Consider the following 20791-nt stretch of genomic DNA (forward strand, 5'->3'; position numbering starts at 1 on the left):
TGTGCTGACGGTTAAGCAGAAGTAAATTGCTGTAGCTGATGGTATTTAGTTGTCATAATGTGTGTCAACCTCTAACCTGCATATTATGGCCTGCTGTGAAACTCATTTTATGTTTTTATTTTTAGCAGATATTTAGGTGTCTGGTAGCGTTTTCCTCACTGACATAATGCTTTGCAAGAACAGAAAATGTATTCACTGTCCTAGAAATTGCAAAAAGTCATTTTGTGTTCTAGCTTGTTTCTGGCAAAATTAAGCACTTTTTGTTGTTGTTGTGTTGGACAATTCTTATCCAAATGTAGGTAGAGTTGAATAAGTCTGGTTACACCACTTCTGTTTGGGCCAAAATTACAACTTAACGAGAGACGCTGGAAATGCACTTAAAATGTTTAGCCCAGACCAGACCAGATACCAACTCCTAAAGGAATTACTTTCTGAATTAAAACAAATATTCAGCCAGTTATTAAAAGGGTAAACTAATGTGCCATTTGGATTGATGGTCGTTTCACAAGAGCAGACTTCTTCCAGGTTCAACTCAGAAACTTTAAAATTCGTTTGACTGACTGTAACTGAGGTCAGGGTGGCGAGGCGTAGAGTATTTGCAGAAGAATATTAATCCTTGACCCTGAGCACTAGCATCAGTCCTGTCATGGTGATAGTGGAGCGTTCTGACACCATTCATGAGTGGGGTTGCTTTCTGAAAGTGGGTTTGCTCTCAATTTTGCATAAACAAAACATGTAAAGAAGAAGAAGAAAACATTATCCAAGAGCAACTTTACCCAGTGTTTTATAAGAAACTTTGTGATGAGTTGTTTTTTTTGTTTTTTTCCACTGCGATGGAGCACCAGGTCAGAAATACGTGATAAGTGGCATAATAATGAAAACAAGAACACTTTTAATGCCCAGGACTCTTCTCAGATCTTTACCTAATCCAGAACAAAAATAATTTTTGACCATGTTCATTTAGACAGTTTGCCTAAACTTCAAGTATTTCTTAGAAAAGCCTCAGGACTTTATGAAATGTTCATTATTAAACTTCTGTACCCCAAAGATGCCAGACAAACGCATATAAAATTAAATTTAGAACAAAAGAAACATGTCAGTCAGTCACAGGTCAGTCCATTTTAAATCGAATCTGTAATAAGTATAACAGACCTTTTCAAAATTTTGCTTTGTACTGTAATTTTGTACAAACTTACAAATTTAGTACAATATTACAGAACAAAATTGTGTACTGTAATTCTTTTTAGCGCCTCTAGAGGGCAGACAAAGGCTGAAATGTATAACCCGTTCGAATGAGATCAACAGAAAATGCTTGTAATGAGGTCACGTATTCTTCTACTTTAAACCGGTTCTTTATTAGGTTTTAGAAGTCATAAACAAGTTAAGGACTTACTGGGACCCTCAAGCCAAGAGAGCAAGTTTCTGAGTTTCTTATGATGTCAAAGCTTTCCCCAATTTTGCACTAGTTTAGTCAGATGCCCACAATTATTTATGCACAAGACATTTGTACATGGTGTAACAGTAAAAGTAGGAGTAAATTAAAACCATCTCTAGTCAATAAGCGTTTACTAGCCCTGAACAAAGACATTTGAGACGTCGTAGAAAAGGTTCCACTTTACAGTATCTTTAAAAGTAGATAAGTAAATTCAATAGCTTGTTTTAGAAGTTTGTTTTTTTTATTTGAAAGTCAAATATGGAAAAAAAAAAAACAAAACAAAACATTGACCACACCCTTATTAAAATGCTGAAATATATTGTTTCAGAACCCACTTCTGCAAGCTGGGGCCTCATAAGAGGAAGAGGCACTACCTCTAAAGGGGGTAAGATCATGCCCAATTCGTTTTCCATAAATAGAGTTTGTTTCAGACCATGAATGCAAAAATTAAACCACAAGTTTTTCTGTTTCTTTTTCTTTTGTAAAACTTCCAGATGCATATGAATGTTGTAAGTCAGTTATTACTGGTCACAAAATGTACTTGGCTTCATTAGACACACCCAAGAAACAAATAAAAGTTTTGATCCCGGTTTCCGTTCCCACACCTGCTGTGTACTTCTGTGTGTTGCCTCTTTGTCGTTCGTAGCCGCAGGTAAAATGGAGCACCTGGAAGAGGATGAACAATGAATTTCATTTCAGAGGCCATTTGATTTTTGCAACGACTGTTTTGAAATGTTCTTTGAAACAGAAGACAACCAGTAGTAATGTAGTCTATGATGCGTTAAATTACAAAGCTTTTAAACCTTTGGGTGGGTTTGAGGACTTTCAGCCTGATTCACATTATCCACACACACACACACACGTGAGATGCCCAAGGGAGGACTCTCATCTTCGAGTGAGTCAGATGTCATTTTTTCCAACTTACTAAGCGTATTTTAGCAGCGCAACCATCTCCTTCTGCAATGTTGAATCAGGGAGGCCATTTTAGTTTGTTCTGTGGCTTCATGGAAATCAGAAAATGGAAATGTTCCCACAACAGCGAAGCGCCCAAGTCCTTGAACACATGACTCACCCATCCTGTGGATCAGAATGGAGCAGGGCTGTAACTTGAGCAAATAACTTTGCCTTGCAGCAGAGTACTGCAGCAGTTACAACAATGGAGCTGGATCAGCCTTCATCTGCATCGTGGGTCTTTGTTACGACACATTTGTATTGTGAATTAGATCTGAAAGCTGAAACAATGTACTTTAGAGCTTCGTTTTAAATCTAGACATAAAGTCCATTCGAGATTACAACGGTTGTTTGCACTTAGGGTCTTCGGAGTTAAAAGGCTGAACTAAAGCCTAACACGAGAACAATAAAACAATCTTTTGCCAACAGCAACATTTTCTCTTCCACTCCTGCCAGCCGTCCCTCCCTGAGCCTGTTTCTCTCTAGCCACACACCCTTCCACTATGATCTGGACTTTTTTTTCTTTCTTTCTTTTCTGTGTTCTTCTGTGAAGAAGGGAGAGATGGGAGAGGCAGTGGAGAGAAGGGGGCTCTTAAAAGTAGTTGATGCAGTGAGGAGTGCTGAACACAGAGAGAGGCTGTATTGTTTTACCACACAAGGACCCTGTGTGGTTGTCGGTCCTCAGTAGGAGCTTTAGGCATGGTATGCATGTGCTGAGCATCTGCTAGTAAAAAACGCATCTGGAAAAGGGGGAGGAAGCCGATGGGACAGGGAGGTGAAATGCTGGGTTGTCAGATGCTGAAATCTTACAGTCCAGAAGAACCCTGTGGTTTGGTAAAACTACAAAACTACATTTGGTAACTGAATATGTATGAAGAGTTGAACTTGACTCTTGTCAATTTGACTCTTGTCTAGCCAGTCATCAGATACAGAACCTTGCAAAAGTTCTCATATTCCTTTCTCTCATATTGAGACCTTTTAGCAATACACCAAAACAAAGTGATACATAATATGAGGTGGAAAGAAAAGCACATGACTTTTAAACAGTAATACTTTTTTTTTAAGTATAGGAAGCTTTTGTATTCAGCCCCTCTGAGTCAATAGTCTTCACTGCCCTGCAGGTCTTTTGTGGAAGGCCTCTTTGAACATGTTTGCCTAGTCTGTCTTGCAAAATTGCTCAATCACAGTGAGATAAATAAAACTGAATGTGTGAAAATGATTTTGAGTCGTGCCATAGATTCCCAGTGACATTTTGGTCGGAGCTTTGGCAAACACATGACTATCTGTTGTCATTACACTGCACATTTGCTGGAAGGGGAAATCTGAAGACGAATATTGTGACAGCATGATGCTGCCATTGCCATCTCTGACTGGTAGGACGGGGTGCTCTGGGTCATAGATAATATTGGTTTTCCTCAATGAATCACATTTTGCATGTAGACCAAAGTGTGCAATCTTGGTTCTGTTGTGCTGAGCACCCTGCATGGCATGTGGTAATTAACTTAGGGGATTTCTTCTGGCTTTGTTTTTCCCTCTCACCTAGTTTTGAGATGCACAGGTAATCGTTGTTGACAAACTGAGCTGTGGGCCTCTGCAGGTTGTCCAGAGTTGCCACAGGCCTTCTGGCTGCTTATCTAATTAATGCTCTCCCTACCCGGCCTATTCATTTAGGTGGACAGCAATGTCTTGATAGATTTGCAGATGTGCCATACTCTTTCCATTTTCAGATGACAGACTAAACGGTGCTTGATGGGATTCCCAAAGATTAGAATATTGTTTTAAAATTTAAACCTGCTTTAAACTTCCCCTCTGCTTTACCCATTGCATGTCTGATGTGTTCTTTGGTCTTTATGGTCGTCCTGTTTATTCACTATGTTTCCTCTAACAAACCTCTAAGAAAAGCTGGATTTAAATGTTTACAGTGATACAGCTAGACTGACTATTAGATGATGTCTGAAGACAATTAGAAGTTGCAGTAGATTTTATATCAAGGTGTGTCTGAGCAAAGGGGTTGGAATTCTGTGTTTTTCAAATGATCAAGTAAACATAATTTTGTGTTGGTCTACAAAATCCCAGTAATCTACTGAAGTGTATGAGTCGCAACAGCAAAAAGAGAAAAATGTATGAGAGGCCTTAGAGGGATTGGAAGGCACAGTTCAATGTCTTCTGCTATAACACGGATATCAAGATGGGTTAGTCCACTATGTTTTCCAGTTTCGTTTCCAGTCTTGTCCGCTTAGTCATACTCTGACATGTTTCGCAAAAGTTTGAACATACTTAGGGAAAATTATTTCAAAAACGCAGGGCATCTTCCTGATAGGAATGACAGGATTGCAGATTAACCACTGAAGACAGAGCTCTTTAAAAAGCAGGCACAAAGAAGAGTATGAGACACCATCTGTGTTTTGGTTGCAATTTGATGAAAAAGTAAAAATTATTTAAATAAAAGATCAGGGTTTTTTTTTTTACTTGCTCACCAACAAAGTAAGCAATATTTTTATTAAACAAATAAAACGGTCAGTGTTTTATGGGAAAAGGTTGATTAAATTGCTGAAGATACCAAACTTAGCATTTTGCACATTTGACACATTAAAAGAAAGACATCCAGCCTGCAAACCTTTTTGGGCTCGATAAAAAAGTCTAATAAGAACAGGATTTGGATCACTCTTTCTTTCTTGCTGTTTAATAAAGTAATGAAATGCAGATTTGGATGCGCCAAAGTCTGCTTCTGAGTAAATGTCACTGGATAGATGTGTTTAATGTGAAAGTAAAGCAAAATAAATAAAAAAATTTCTGTTAAAAGCTAAATTGATCTACTTTGTGTTTGACCTTGCAGTTTGGACGCCCCTGCTCTATCAGACAGCATGAAACCCATTTACAGTCCCAACCTAGGCCTTTATGGGAACCCATAAAGTATGTCTAGGATACAATCATTAGCAGAGCAGATGTTTATAATGTAAACTTTACATATTTTATTGAATTCTAGATAAAGCCATGCACTTGAATGCTACATTAATGTCAGTACAAACGCATCATTGCGTGCACTGTAAGAAAAATGACCTTGACTGCTTCTTCCCTTCCGTGTGTTTAAAGGGTGTGAGCGCTCATATTTCTATGGCTCAGAAACATAGCAAAGTAATTTGGTACTGGAATGGAATGAAGGAGGTCAAAGGTGAGTCCGCAGAGGGGAAATAGCTGAAGAAGGCAGGGAAAAGGAGGATGGCGTACTAACAACAAGCAACTTTATAGCAAGCGGCTTTACAATAACACATAAAAGTGAAGCGCGTCAGCTGAGGCAGTCATTGCAATCAAAATAGTTTTTTAAAAAGTTATTTACTTGAGAGGTCCCATTTCCCTGCAGCTGGAAGAGACTGCAACTGTAAGAGTGGAGGGGAAAGAGCGTGACATGAGGGAAGAGAGGAACACAGAGGGAAAACAGACAGCCCCTGCACTGCTGGGCTTGAAACCCCAGAGTTGAATTTGGCTCATGTTACCACAATCCAGAGGTGGGGCATGTTGTCAAACTAAAGCAAAACTGTAGAAACGCACAGACGTACCCAAAGAAAAGAAAAGAAATGCTGATGATTGTCCAAAAAACTGTGACCATGTATATTAGAAAATGATTCATCAACATGTGCATGCACGAGTGTGGGATTGGTAAACACTAAACGAAGAAGCCCTAAATGTCCACAGCTGTGGTTTGGGTGTGGTCTGATCTTACAAAATCTTTTACAACACAAGTTGATCCTTTGTTTTTTTATAAAACATGAGGAGCGCAGGTAAACCTGGGTTGGTTCCATTCCCTGCAAGACTTTAAACCCATGTCTCACTGCATCGCTCCACAGATAAAAAGCAGTTTAGACCCAGAGGACATTTCTGAGTAAACAGGTACCCCAGCCTGACTTCATGTGTTGACTTGCTGCTCTTTTACATCCCACCCATCAGGAGAATGGCAGTGTTGAGACATTTTTAGGAATGACTGGAATGTGCAATTGAGGAACACAGTTGCCTAAGTCAAAGTGTAGCAGATGAAAGGTCGCAAGAAAAATGAGCGCCCCCATTTTGATCAATAGTTTAGTACAACTATGGACTGTGAGGAAATCACTAACATAAACACATCTATATCTGTTACTGGTCAGATCAGTAGAATTTTTTCCTGCGGGAAAACATGTAAAATTTAAACAGTGCCTTGCAAAAGTATTCATACTCCTCGAACTTTTTCACACTTTCTCACATTGGAACAAAAATGATAGTTGGTTTTTTTTGAGACAAACTAACTCAAACTACTGACTGAGAAGGAAAAGCATTAATAAAAAAATTATGCGTGTACTTTTATTCAACTTTCATATTGATGCTTTGTTAATTTATCTAGCCACAATGACATCTGCAATTCCTTTTGGGTTTGGCTGTATTCTTTTTGCAAAATAGCACAGTCTCATTCAGATTGGGTAAGGAGGATCTATGAACAGAAATACCAGATTCTTTCCAAAAATTCTCAGTTGGGTTTAGTTTGGTCTTTTTATCAGGCTTTACCACAGAAACCAAGGTGTTTGACTGGATCTGGCCAAATTATCTTCTTTGCTGTGTCTCCTACATTGGCAAGCTAAATTTTTACATTTTTCTTTCAATAAATGTTTTCTTTTTGCGGCTTCTTCCTCTTAGCCAGAGTCTACAGCTGACAGTTTTGCTTTCAAAAAATTCTCCCACTTGATCTTAGGTTTCTGCAGCTCCTCCAGAGTTACCATGAATCTCTGCGCTGCTTCTCTGATTAATGTTGTCCTTGCCTGAACTTTCAATTTCTGTCTGTTCCTAGATTTACAATCTTCCTTTTTTTTCAGATGACAAATTGAACACTGCTTTGTAAGCTGCTATTTTGAAACCTAACCCTGTTTTACACGTTTAAACAGTCCTGTCACTGATTTGTATTACGTATTACTTGCATTATTCACGATGGTCACTAATATTTCCCAATAATCCTCTGAAGCTTTCACAGAAAAAAACTATTTGTTCTGTAACTAAATCACACACCAATCACATTCTAATGAACTCTATTTACTAATTAAGTTGATACAGTTAATGGCTACAATGGCTACAGCTAATTGTGCTGCGTTTTATATAGGAGTCTGAGGAGAAAAAGTTAAATACAAACACACATCACTTTTTGAAGTTTTTGTTTTTGACCAGATCTCCTCTGGAAGAGCTTTTTAATCTCAGTGAGTCACATCTGTTTACATACATGTATGCATGCACACATACATTAATACATACATGCATGTATTTATTAAACAATTTGAAAACCATACATATACAGTATATCTTCCCATGGTATTAGCATGTCATAGTTTGTGTTGGTCTGTCACACAAAATCTTAATAAAGCAAAACAGAAAGTTTTTTGTGGTTGAAACCAGACAAAATGTGAAGAACCTTAAGTTACTGTTAGATGTTTGCAGGGCAAATTACAAATGGAGAATAGCAGCACAGGAATATTGTCCCTGGGAGCACAATTGTTTAGCATGCATAAAAAAATCTGATTATGATGTTGATCTTTACTTATTAAAATAAAAACTACATGGAAGAGAGCAAGCAAGACAAAACAAGCTACTAAAACACAAGTTAAAACATGATGTGTAATCATTGCACTGTTATATGACATCCAAAACAGATTAGCTAATAGCAACAAAATCATAAGTAAAGTAGTCCGACTACACAGTGTGGTATTGATGGCAAGATCTAACCTGTGCAAGGTGTTCCAGCATCCATCGCTTTGTGCTGACACAAAACGACTGATCAGATCTAACAGGGGAATAAAAACAAGGTAAGGAGAGAAGGCCATCCTTTCCTGAAACTGTTACAAACTCTACAAAGCAGAGCAGGGTTCTTTACATTACTATAAACTGCTTTGAGGCATGTGATATTTATCCATACACACGCAACCTTTTGCTATGGAAACATTCATGCCCTCTTGCTTATTATGTTACTATAGCAGCCATCCCAGAATAGTCTCTTTTTCTGTTCCTTCCTCGTGTGCTTGACTCACAAGTTGAAGTGGAAACCACAATGCAATCTGCCTCTCATTCCCGTTTTTTTTGCTCACATTCTTTCAAGAACCAAAGAAACAGCCTGCTTCTCTGAATCATAAGCATATGTTCACGCATACGCAGTATACATGTGTATGAGTATGCGAGGGAGCGTGTTCTCTGGGGAATTCCACAAATAAACAAATTTGAGTTACTATGGCAAATATGAGGCAGTGTGACCCGTGTGTTGCGAGATAGTGTATCTTGAGGACTGCATGCTGTCATTAGCAGCCTGGGGTTGCTTTGTAGTTGTAATCTCACCATGGATACCCTTTACTCTGGGTGGTTACTTTAGGTCCACTTTGTTTTGACAAGTTCCAGCTTGCGGTCTGCTTACTCACGAGCTTCCAGTGCTGGACTCTGACAAAATCAGAGACGTGAGTTGTGTGAAGTCTGGTAAATGACGTGGGATAAAATGTTAAAAGCCTTTCAGGATTTTTTGTTTAATGTGGTGATCATGAGACATTCACTTATTAGTGCTAATCAGATTTAGTTAAATTAAATCAGGAGCCCTGTGATAGACTGGCAGCCTGTCCAGAGTGCGTCCCCCTTTTTTCTCCCTCAGCTCCTGCTTAATGTGATTCTGTAAAGGGTGGATGGATGTAAAGATGCATTAAACTGGGACAAAAAACAACAACATATATTTAGACAGGAAAATGAGTTGTACTTTAAACTTATATATCACATTTTCCTCTAAAGTCAAACAAACTTTGTATTCAATTCAAAGCAAAAATGAAACAATAATTTCTCCCTCATCTGACGTTAAATCAGGCATAATTTAACTTAATCTAAATAACAACAAATGTATAATTTCTCCACTTCTTCAAAGTCCTAAGTTTACATAAACTATTATTACTACGCCTACAAACAATTTGGTCAAGAGTCAAGATGATGTCATGCCATTGTAAGCGTTCTATACAATCATTCCCGTCATCTAATTTAAATTGAGCTGCACTCAAGGATGCATTTTAAGGCATTCTTCAAACAAAATAAATGTCAAGGTATCAGGAAATAAATTGTTGATCAGCGCAAGTCTGGTTAATCCGGTTCTGGAACATAAAATTGCCAGATGCTTGAAGGTGTAACGTTCATCTGTTTAAACAATTTTATGCAACTAAACACTGTGGTTATAGCTAGTAAGAGACTCTTGTTATCTACAGCAAAAAGAGATCAGTGCTGACATGAGGTGAAATAACGATCAGCGAAAAAGAAACAAATACGTCAAAAGCAACATAAAACAATAGATTACAGTTTCAAATGCACTTAGGCACAAAGACCTTAATTTTTAAGGACATGTTCTGTAGGTTGATAAAACTACTGTTAAAATATTTTGCAGGGATCATCGTTACATTTGAGGAAAAAAAACTGTGGGTTCCCTATAAAGCGGTTCTGTCAGGAGGAATGGGACAAAATTCTAGCAAAGTTTTGCTAGGAGCTTGGGAAAGTACAACCAAGTTTAATGCAGTTTTTAACCCTCCTGCAATCTTAAGACATGGGGGTCATTTGAACCCCACAAGATTTTTACTCTGTGAGCATCCGGCATGCACTTTGACAAGTTCTTTTTTGTTTGGTATCAGAAACTGACAGTTAAACAGGACAACACCCCGCTTCCCAGCTGGCCCACCACAATATTTGCTGCACTCCTTCTGAGTGTCGTGGTTAAAGAAAGACAACATTGTCTTTTCCTGTCTGATATTTAGCAAATATAATTTTAAAAATTCTATCCTATTTGACTTAAAACAGGAAACATTTAGTTTGATTACAGATTGTCATTTTTTAAGAAGATGTACATTTCTTGCTTTTCTAGTTCAACCACAATAGAAAATGCCAGAATCAGTTTTTAATTTTATTTTATTGTTTGTCAATATTTAACTAATGGGTAGAGTTTACCCATCCAGCACACTGACATCTGTATTTCATTTCTACATCACTGGACATCACAGAGGTGTTAAGGTATTGCACTTTTTAGATGTACGCATTCTGTTTTTTTGCACTGTTTGTGAACTTTTGTGTTTGCAAACAGCAGAACACAAAAGTTCTACTGTTTGTGTTTCATTCATTTTTGTTTGTTCTTCAGTAGCTTCACTTCTATTCTGAACTGTTGCTGCAAAACTCCTGAGCTGTATGGACTGAAACCCCACGGCTGTCTGGATAGTTCAGCCACAAAAAAAGACATGGAAGTCGAGGTCAGACTGGACTTATTCGATTTAATTAAGTAGAAATTAGATAATCCTGCTTGCAAAACTGATGCATCATCTGTTACAAGAAGATCACCACACGGACTGAAACCTGTAGCATGCACAGAACTTAGACAAACCTAAAAAATGAATCAAAGGAAATTTTTTACAGGTTTAGGATCATTATCCTCATCGTTTGCTTCATCCTCTGTGTCTGTGTTGTCATCCATAATGGCTTAAGGATAATCAATTGTATTCTCAAGTAGACATGGTTAAGCTGAACCTCTTGCAGCTGAGACAGTCTGATCATCATCCTCATTATAATAATCTCACAGATTGACTTACTCATGTACAAAATTCATGACAACAAACTCATCATGTTCATAGTGTTTTTAAAAAGAAACAAATCACTTTAAAATGTTTATGTTTGTTCTCCACCCAGTTGTTTGCTACTATTCTTGCCACATAGCCTCGGTCCATATGAACCCATATGACATCAGGTGACATGGATGTTCACTATGCAGAAATAAGAGCTTTGTTGTTATCTTACTATTGTTTTATAATTATATATATATCTTTCAGGTTTCACTATAAAAATGTCACAGAACAGGCCAGTTTTTCTTTTTGATTTACCTTAACTATCTTGACAGTAAAAACAAATTAATTATTGTTTTGATGTTAGCAGGAAGAGGGCAAAGTCTATGTTTCTTTATTGACGTAACATACTTAAAGAAAATCATTATGTCAATTTGTCTGAGTCTCCCCTCCTTCCTTTAAGGGAAAACTAAATCGCAGTAAAACTCCACAGTTTTGCTCTTCATGGTGGATTTAAAAAAAAATTTTTTTTGCATTATTCCTTTGCAAGAAACAAGGTTCTAATTCTGCCTGAGGTCTTTTTTTGGGTTCGCTCACTGGGTACTCTTGTTCCTCTCACAGTCCCATTACAAGCCTGTTAAATTAATTGGTCACTTCAAATTGCTCTTAGGTGTGAGGAGCGTGAATTGGTGACTTGTCCAGGTTCTACAGAGAGTTTTCACAAATTGTAAAGTCAATATAATGTATAAATCAGCAGCTTTACGCTTGAAAATATCACATCACAAGCCCACCACAGATTATGCTCCTTTTACCCTGACAACAATACAAAACTAGTATCCTACACAATGATGCCAGGTAAAAGTATTACTTTTATATATACATAAACAATGTAATACATTATACTGAAGCTACACAGTCACACTGAAAACAACAACTAAAAAAAAAAAGTTTTAGTTTGAGCAGTTACATTTAGTTTCAATTCAGTTTATTTATTTGGGGCCACTTTGCAACGAAAGTCATTTCAGGACATGATATAAAACAGAAACAGACGGAGTTCAGCAGAGGAAAACAACAATCTGTTTAGTTAGTTATTTGATGAGATTAACAGTTTACAGCACATAGGGGGGAAAAACCATGAAAATTTACAACATTCTTCTAAAATATATTTAAGTTTTTTTTCACAGTCCACAGACCATAAATGTGGAGACCGTTTCCTTTTGTGGTTTTCATTTCTTGCTTTCATGAGCCGTGTCCTCAGGGAACACCACGCAGTGCAAAATGGAAACTCAATAGGCACTAACAGTGATAACAAAAGGAAAAAATAATAAAAACTACATTTGGTGTTATTTACATTGGAAAAAGTAGCAAGATCACATACAGAAATGGACTGCTACTTGATCTGTGGCTTTAAAAAAATCCACAATAGTCCATTCATTAATCAAACGCATGAGAGCTGCTGTAGAAAATACCCTTTGACATTTCTTCAACATCACAATGCCTCTTTGACTGTCCTCCACATTGGCCAGACAAACACTCAACATAAAATAAACAATGTTACAGAAAGAAATACACAAAGAAGCATTATAAATGTTTTTTTTTCATTTGCTTCTGTAACAGAAGAAAAGTCTATTTCAATATTTAATGGAATGTCTAAAACTGCAAACCTATCCAGTGTTAAGGAATACTCTCAGTATTTTTTAAAGCATTTTTTCTTCTTTCATTTGTGCTGCATGTCTTAAAGACACAGTGATATGTACTGGAGACAGAAAACAAAGGGAAGCCAATGACAGTTTCTTTCAGTCTCTGCATTGCTTTCACTTTTAGAGGAGAGGTGGCAAAGACATGTGACAGTTTATCATTCCAAATCTATGAGACAAGTTTTTACAGATGTCAACAGTTCACCCAGAAACATATCTCAAACATGCAAACAGATAATGAAAAAATAAGAAAGAAGAAAGAAGAAAAAAGGAGGATCTACTATTGAGTTATTTTCTTAAATATGTTTTGGAATAAATTCTTCCACTGGATCTCGTGTTCTTTCAAATTATCTCCGTGACTCACACAAGCGGGCCTCTTTGCTCAGTACACTGCTTTCATTGTCTGAATTTAGGAAGGAATTTTAGTTGAAGATTGTGACATTTTATAACACAAGATAATTTTTTCTCATACATACAAACATAGTCAAATACCTATTATAACTAATTTAATTCGTTAAAGCCCAGAAGGCGATTCCACCACACCAGAATGAATCAGTTCTCCATGTATTAATTAACTTGCTTTTCACAATCTAATGTGTCAGCTCATATCTGTACGTGCTGCACCTACAGGAAATGCCAAGCTGTTGCTTAAGGAGTTTTGATCAAGTCAAAACAGTCATCAGGTCCAGGTGCTGTGCCAAGTCTCTGCTTTGCTCAGGCCACAGCGATGCAACTTCCTTTATCCTGCGGGAGACAATAATCACACTCTTGCGCATGTACTCCACCAGTCATACCTCCAACGGTCCACCCCCATTTAATCCTCTGATTTTAGGCCTTACTCCAGTTGCCATGTTTTCATTGTTGTTATGGGCTGTGACTCATCTCGTGTCTGTTCTCACTGGCTGCCACACCTAAGGCTAGGAAACACACCCATTCCCACATATCCTTTTATTCAGCCGGAGCTATGAGCCACAAAGCAGTGACAGAGAAGATTTGGTTATAAAAACATGCAAAAAAAATTAAGTTTATGTCCTTAATGATACACTTTATTTCACAAACAATGCCTTGAAAAGGGATTAATACACCTTAAACTTTGTAATGTTGCAACTTCGTACTTCAAAGTATATTAGTGGGATTTTAAATAATGCGACAACACAAAGCAGTGCACAATTATGAAGTGTAAAACAAAAATACATTTAAAAAAAAACAAAAAAACAACAGTAAAAAATCTGAAAAGTGTGGTGTACATTTGCACTTAGTCTTCCTGTGTTAATACTTTGCAGAACCACTTTTCCATTACAATTACAGCAGCAAGTCTTTTGGGTGTGTCTGTGCCAACTCAGCAAATTTACAGATTAAAGAGTCCAACCTCTTCTAACTAAGCTCATGTTTAGTCAGACTGGATGAAAAGTATTTAGTAACAGTAGTTATCAAGTCTTGCGGCAGATTCCTAATTGAATTTAATTCAGGACTTTGCATGAATATAAATGTATTTTCATCCAAGTCATCTCATTGTAGCTCTAGCTGCATACTGTCTGAAAAGGAAACATCCTCCCCAGTTTCACAACTTTTGCAGCCCCTAATATTTAATATTTTTCTTGAAAATTGCCCTGCATTTACCTCCATCCTTTGTTCTGACATCTCGGTCATTATTACAAAAAAGCATTCCTAATGCATTGCGTTTTATGGAGGGGATTGTGTTCAGGTTGCAGTGCAGTGCTACTTTTCTGCCAAATATAGCATCTCTTATACAATCTTCAGAATGGAACAGATATTAGATATGTTGTGATCTTTATGCAGCTTAGAATAGCATTTGGCCACATAAATAAGCTTTGATCTAAATCTTTCGATCATAGCTGACTATATTTAGGGTTGCTGTGGCACTCGAAAGTAAACTTCTGCTTCGCAAGTTTGTTGCTTCCTGAAACGTTTTTTTATTTTTCCACTGTTGCCATGTATTTACGTCCATTAAGTTTCAAACCAATTCTAATTTCCTTCTCGGTCTCCACAGCATGATGCTGCCACCATCATGTTTGTTTTTTGTGTCATTGTTCTGCAAAGCATAGTGTTTTCCATTAAGGTGAAAATGTTTAACCTTGGTCTCATCTTTTTTTAATGTTTTGCTTTGCCTAATAAATTATGTGTGGCAAACTGCAAACATCTTCCTATAGACTTTTTTTTTTCCTGTCACTTTTCCACAACGGCTAGATTTCTAAAGCACCTGACTAACAGTTGTCATGGTAACAGATTGTCTCATGTGAGCTGTGACTCTGCAGCTCCTCTAGAGTTATCATGCCCACTTTGGCTGCTCTCCTGAGTGTTGCTCTCATTCCCAGGTCTGATAAATTAGGTGGAAGGCCATGTCCAGGTAGGTTTGCTACTAGATCATGTTCTACCAATTTCCAGACGATGGATTGACAAAACCTGTCATGTTTTATAACCAAAAACTGTTTTTAAACATCTTCACAGCTAAATTTTAGTCGATAAAAGTGAGTGCATACATATGCAACCCACACATGTATGATTTTTGTTTTCAAAACCTGTGACAACCATGCAACGTTTTTCACAATTATGCAAAACTTTGTTTTGGTCTAGCACAATCACACTAAAATAAATTGAAATTTGTGGTAAAGACAAAATGTGAATGAGCTAAGGAACGAGTAACTTCTGTAAGGCAGTTTAAAGATTAAAGTTGCCCTGAACTTTAAATCTTTTGTTAGAGTTGTTTTCCAGCAGCTCTTGCTGTAACCTGCTTCAGATTTAATCCAGATAAGGAAATGAATAACAAAGGCTCCCATCAAATTTGTCCTCATATCAGCGTAGGAACCTGTTGTCAAGGAAAACTGAATTTACAGGCACTAAAGGCCACATTTACTGTCTGGCTATTACGGGACCATAAACAGCCGCTGTTGAAAAGTTGTTGAGCGAAAAACAGCTTTAAGGAGAGCCACGCTGTTTACATGCCCACACATCACAGGAGTTTTGGTTCAGAAAGCAAAAAGGTGAAACCCATCTTCAAAGGTGATGCGGGCCCTAATCTCAGTAAAGGGTTACAAACGCTCAGAGGTCAGCAGGCACTTGCATTAGAAGGACAGTTAGGAAAATAGTCACTGATTAAAATCTGGACGTATGTGTTAAAGAATGACTGTAAGTTACTGCAGGTATAAGTCTATCATAAAACACACTCCTTGATATCTTAGTCCAACAATAACTATTTTCATGTTGGATTCTTTTTGCTGCCTTTCAGAGCTGTTTGTTAAAAACAGTTCAAGTTCAAACACTAGAGAAATTCTACAGTTCTCTGAGTTCTGCTAATGTTACACATGTTGGGAAATTTACTCTCTTTTATCACAAAGCACATACAGCAATAGAGCTCCATTTCCGCATACACATAAGAAGTCACTCTTGTTTTTGTGGAAGATCCTCACAGTGTTATATATTTTTTTTTTGAGGGGCGACAAAACAAACCCCAAGCCGTCTTGATATGCAGCGTTGGAAAGCCGTAGCTTTTAAATGTGAGCATGCACACGTCCAAGCGTCTGTACCACACCCTGTTCGTCTACCACAAAGCAGCGCGGCAACTTCCTCTGTTCATGCCTCTTGCTCGCTGTTTGCTCGTAGAGCACGGGTGTGTAGAGAGGAGATCGGCGAGAGGGTTATTTCAGATATGGTTAAAATTAGGAGAAGCAGTTATCCGGCACAACAGTTGAGTGACTGCATCTAAGAACAACATGAAATTTTCTGTCCACAACTGGAAGTGTACATAAATACTGGAGAGAACTAACTGGGTGAGAAAACTTGAGCTGGGAAAGTTTCCAGAGAAGCTCGAGTAATTTTAAATAAAAACTATAAAACAAATAACATAAAGAGAAACTTTTTCAATAAAAACTAGAAAAATTATTTACATGGGAAATAACATACAGTGCTCTACTCATCTAATAAAATTGTGAAAAGTCTTAGAATAAATTAATCTTTAGTGCAGTTGCACAATCTCAAATTTCTGTACATTTGTTATTAGAAACAAAACAATTATTGGGAGCCTCTAAAAATACCAATGAACCAGATGAAACTAAAGTTTTTGTAATTCATATGTTATTCCATGTTTTACAGTTTTACATGTAAAGCAACATTTAATAGAAATAAATGATGCCTATTTCTCATAGATACTCTTTAAAACTGAAAATATAGCAGAACACTTAGACAGAAAATGAGAAAACCATGAACAATTTTATTTGTTTCAGTAATTCAGATAAAAAATGTGACTATTAAAAGTTATACAGGTATATACTCAAAGTGTTCATTTTGGTACAATTTTATTATTGAAAATCCACAAGTCCATTTTTTTTTATAAGAAATATTAATTACACAGAATCTATTAGAGTATTGTTTTTAAATATAAAAATGTTGGCCTATTGAAACATATTTTCACATACTGTACCAGACAGTATATGCACTCAACAGTTGGTCGGGATTTCTTTTGAATGATATTAAGATAACTGGGAGAATCTTCAGCTTTACCTGCATCATCCAATCGCCACGTTACATATCTTCACCAGCACCAGGTCCTCTCTCCACCTCAGCCAATCGTAGATCAAGAATCCCTCTATTAGGCTCATCATCCATGGATCAACCTGCTTCCCAGCCGTGCTTCGACCCGCCTCCACCCCATCTCCACCTGGTCCTCCCAGGCTTCTTCAGGATCCCCTTCTATCTAGTCTCCTCTCCACCAACAGTGTCAGGGCCCCAGGGAGGAAAAAGACCCTAATCCTGACCCTAAATTGTCCATTCAAGCTGATGGCAATTCTCAGCATGCACTTCTTCTACTGGCATCCGAGCGCAAAAGCACTTTCATATAAAACCTTCTAATTGCTGCTTCCTCAATCTGTGAGTCTCCCAAGCAGAATTACTGCATCACTGCAACGTGGAGCCCATGCCTGTGGCTTTGCTGAGGTGTGAAGTCCAGGTTTGAAGCATCTTTGAGGAACATGAAAAATGGGTTCTTTAACTCTGAACCCATTTCAGAGTTAAATAAATGGGTTTCGTTAACTCTGAAGTTAAAGAAACTTCAGAGTTAAAGAAGTTTAACTCTGAAGTTAATCACACAGAATCTAATGTGTAATTAGATTCTGTGTAATGTGTAATTAATGAAATAAATGGCTTCTATTGAAGCCATTTATTTAATTTAATGGAAGCCTTCAAGTACAGTGGAGTATCGATAAAATGTTTATGATGTGTGTTTTAAGGTATTTTGTGATATCGACAGTCTTCCTTATTTCCACTCCTGGGTGTACAGGCAATCAGGGCCAATGAAAATAGATGACCCTCTTGGATTGGCTGCTTTGCAAACGCCAGTCAATAACATGTCAATTGCAACTCAATATTTCAGGTCATTCAATATTTTGAATGACCTGAAAATCAAAACAATTGATGGATTTTTCTGCGAAGAATTTGGAGCTATGTCCCAGGGAAAAATCCACAAATAGGAGGGAGTTGACTGCACTTCATGGATTCCAAGATCAGTGGTAAATTAAGAAAATGTGATTATTTGGCCATGAAAGCAGGTATTAATATTGTGGGCAATGTGAAAAGGGTGTAAGTCATAGATTTGATACAAAACAATTGACCAACACCAGCATTTGACTTTCTCCTGAAATTAAAAACGTGTCTATATTTGTTGTGGGACTGAAAATTTACATAATAATTTGTCCTTGACGAGAAGTGGAAATCTCCAAAGAGTGGCATTAATAGTTTCTTTTTCAGTTTTTATTATTACTGAAAAACTGGGGGAAAAAAATCCCCCAAAAAATAATTATTAGGTATCCTTCTTCGGATACCTAATAATTGTAGGAGAAGTTGTAACTTCTGAAGGCTCCAGTAAGTTGAAAATCTAGGTATTATAGTCTGATGTTTCTGACATCAGCTTAAATGAAAGCAACACAATGGGTGGTGTTAGAAAAAAGGGCACTTAAGTTCATATGACATGGCCAGTGGGAACATCAGAAAGAAAGGTTGGGTTACTCTGTTTTAGTTACTGAACTCCTTTAACCAGATATTTTAATATATACCCCAGCTGCTAGTCCAAATACTCTCATATAACTCCAGGAAGATTTTTCTGCTGAGGTTGTCATTGAGCAGCAACTCTGTTAATGTCGTATAATGCCTTCCTTTATTTTACCAACACATGGAAAACTGTGCAGCTTTGACCAATTTCCAAGTGTTTAATTTAACATTGGTGTTATTTTCATTGGCTGCTCTTCCATAAGAGCTTGAAGCAAAACTGTGCTTATTTCAAATGACTGCAGGCTGGAAGAGGAGCGCCTACCTCATTGAAATGTTTGACAGTGTATTTCACTGTGACTATTTCAGAGCCATGCTGCAGTCATATGAGATTTTTTGGCACATTAACTACCATTACAAAGGGAAATTTATGCTAGAGAACATCTGCAAAAAATTATGTAAAACCTGCATTTATTATAGTTTTTACAATTCAAACAGCTCAAACTGAAATAAAAATATTTGAGTTTTTGCAAGTGAGTCATCCTGGGCGGCACTGCTCCAATGAAAAACTTACATAAACAGATAGTTTTGCTTTCAAGTACAGGAAAACTATTCATTTATGAGTCACTCAGTTAATGATAAGTTTGTATTAGATTGTGTACAGTGATTTCAGTGCTGTTATAACAGGGTTGTGCTATTGTCTGTCATATGATACCCACATTGGGATGTGTTACACTGTGTCAGCATGAGATGAATACTAAACACATGAGTATTACATTTAAGTAGTTATACGTTGATGGCAATGAAAATGTACACGAATATGTTTGAGGACAGTTTCAAAACAGTTGTTTAACCAGTTTCCATACTGTCAATCACCTTTTCTCCCCTGAACCAGAACTCAGTTTTCTTGTTACATGTCTCTGCAGCCCTCTATGTGGAACAGTGGGTGGTCCCAGTGCAAAGGACCACTCCCTCCAACAGATCTCCTCCCTTGTATTCTCCTCCCTCTGCAAACCAGGAGCCCTACCCAGCTCCTGGTCCAACCACTCGGCTTAGCCCAGAGTAGAAGCCACACAGAGGAGGGGAAAAAAAAACCAAACAAAAAAAAAAAACAAGAGGCTTAAATCAACTCAGAGAAGGGAGGGAGGGAGAGAGGAGAGGGGAGAAAACGCCCTGGAAGTCTAAGTGGTCGAGAAACTGGAAAACAGAGACATACTTCTGACAGACTGCAAACTTGTGACAGTGTGAAAAGTGCTGGGGTGAAGGGGAGAAGACACGTTTTCAAGGATGCTCAAGCGGGTGTGAGGCTTCTTTGGCGCAACGATTGCGCACAGGTAAAGATGAACTTTTTCTCTCTTTTTTTCTGTTTTACAGTAAAGTTAATGTTTGCTTTTTGACTGCTGAAATTTGACAAACTGTTCTTTGTTTCATGCTTATCTGCCCATCAGATTTAGGTGTTCAGTCAGTTTCAACAGCACAATTGCAAAAGAGTGAGTGTTATCAGTTTATTGTACTGTTAAGGGGCACTTGCTATGTCTGTGTTTGTAAGTTTACAATGACAGTGTCCTGCTTTATTGCATGTGCTTATCTGTTCTGATGTTGTGTGCTTCTCCCAAAAGAAAAAAAAGTTGAAGAGGGGGTATCCAATAGAAAGTTCGGGGAAGTTTAGAATATTATTTTTTGTTCAGTATATTTCTGTAAAGTGACAATCTGTATGGATCTCATTGCATATTCAAAACCTCATTTAAAGCAAAGCACGGCATGAGAAGTGGGTGTGTACCCACAGCCACATGAATGCTGAGGGTTTAACTGCAGTGGCGCACTTTATTTTCCCCTAACAGAAGAAGTTGAATGGGCATGAAAGTGTTTGATAAACTTTTTCAAAAGTGATTTAAGTGACTTGAGAAATAAAAATAGGGATTTTACACAATCACAGATTTTCTGTAGTGGTTTGATAATTTGATGCCTATTCGCATCCAGCCTATTCTGTATCCTGCTTTGGAAAGAAAACCTTTAAAGAGTAATTTGAGGATGGAATGACGTGGCAGCGGCTGGATAAAAAAAATCTCGATGTGCTGATGTTATGGTTGATGCCTTTCTCCAATTTATACTCCACCTTTTGTTAGATAGCAAGTGAAGAT

At 37.5% G+C, this 20791-nt stretch overlaps 1 protein-coding gene and 1 long non-coding RNA gene across 2 annotated transcripts in view; one reads left to right on the forward strand and one right to left on the reverse strand.

The window, feature by feature from the left end:
• Positions 1-1242: 1242 nt before the first annotated feature.
• LOC122836919 lies at positions 1243-8294 on the reverse strand. Its single transcript, XR_006371664.1, has 3 exons — positions 8123-8294; positions 2361-2512; positions 1243-2101 (listed from the first exon to the last, which is right to left on the reverse strand). It is a non-coding gene; the product is annotated as an uncharacterized LOC122836919 (long non-coding RNA).
• An 11406-nt stretch (positions 8295-19700) lies between these two features.
• The window catches only part of ahnak (AHNAK nucleoprotein), a 34107-nt gene continuing 33016 nt past the window's right edge, over positions 19701-20791 (forward strand). The window contains 1 exon segment of the mRNA XM_044126899.1: positions 19701-19984. The gene's annotated coding sequence lies outside the window, so the exon portion shown is untranslated.

This window comes from Gambusia affinis, linkage group LG09 (assembly GCF_019740435.1).
Source record: "Gambusia affinis linkage group LG09, SWU_Gaff_1.0, whole genome shotgun sequence".
Taxonomy (NCBI): domain Eukaryota; kingdom Metazoa; phylum Chordata; class Actinopteri; order Cyprinodontiformes; family Poeciliidae; genus Gambusia; species Gambusia affinis.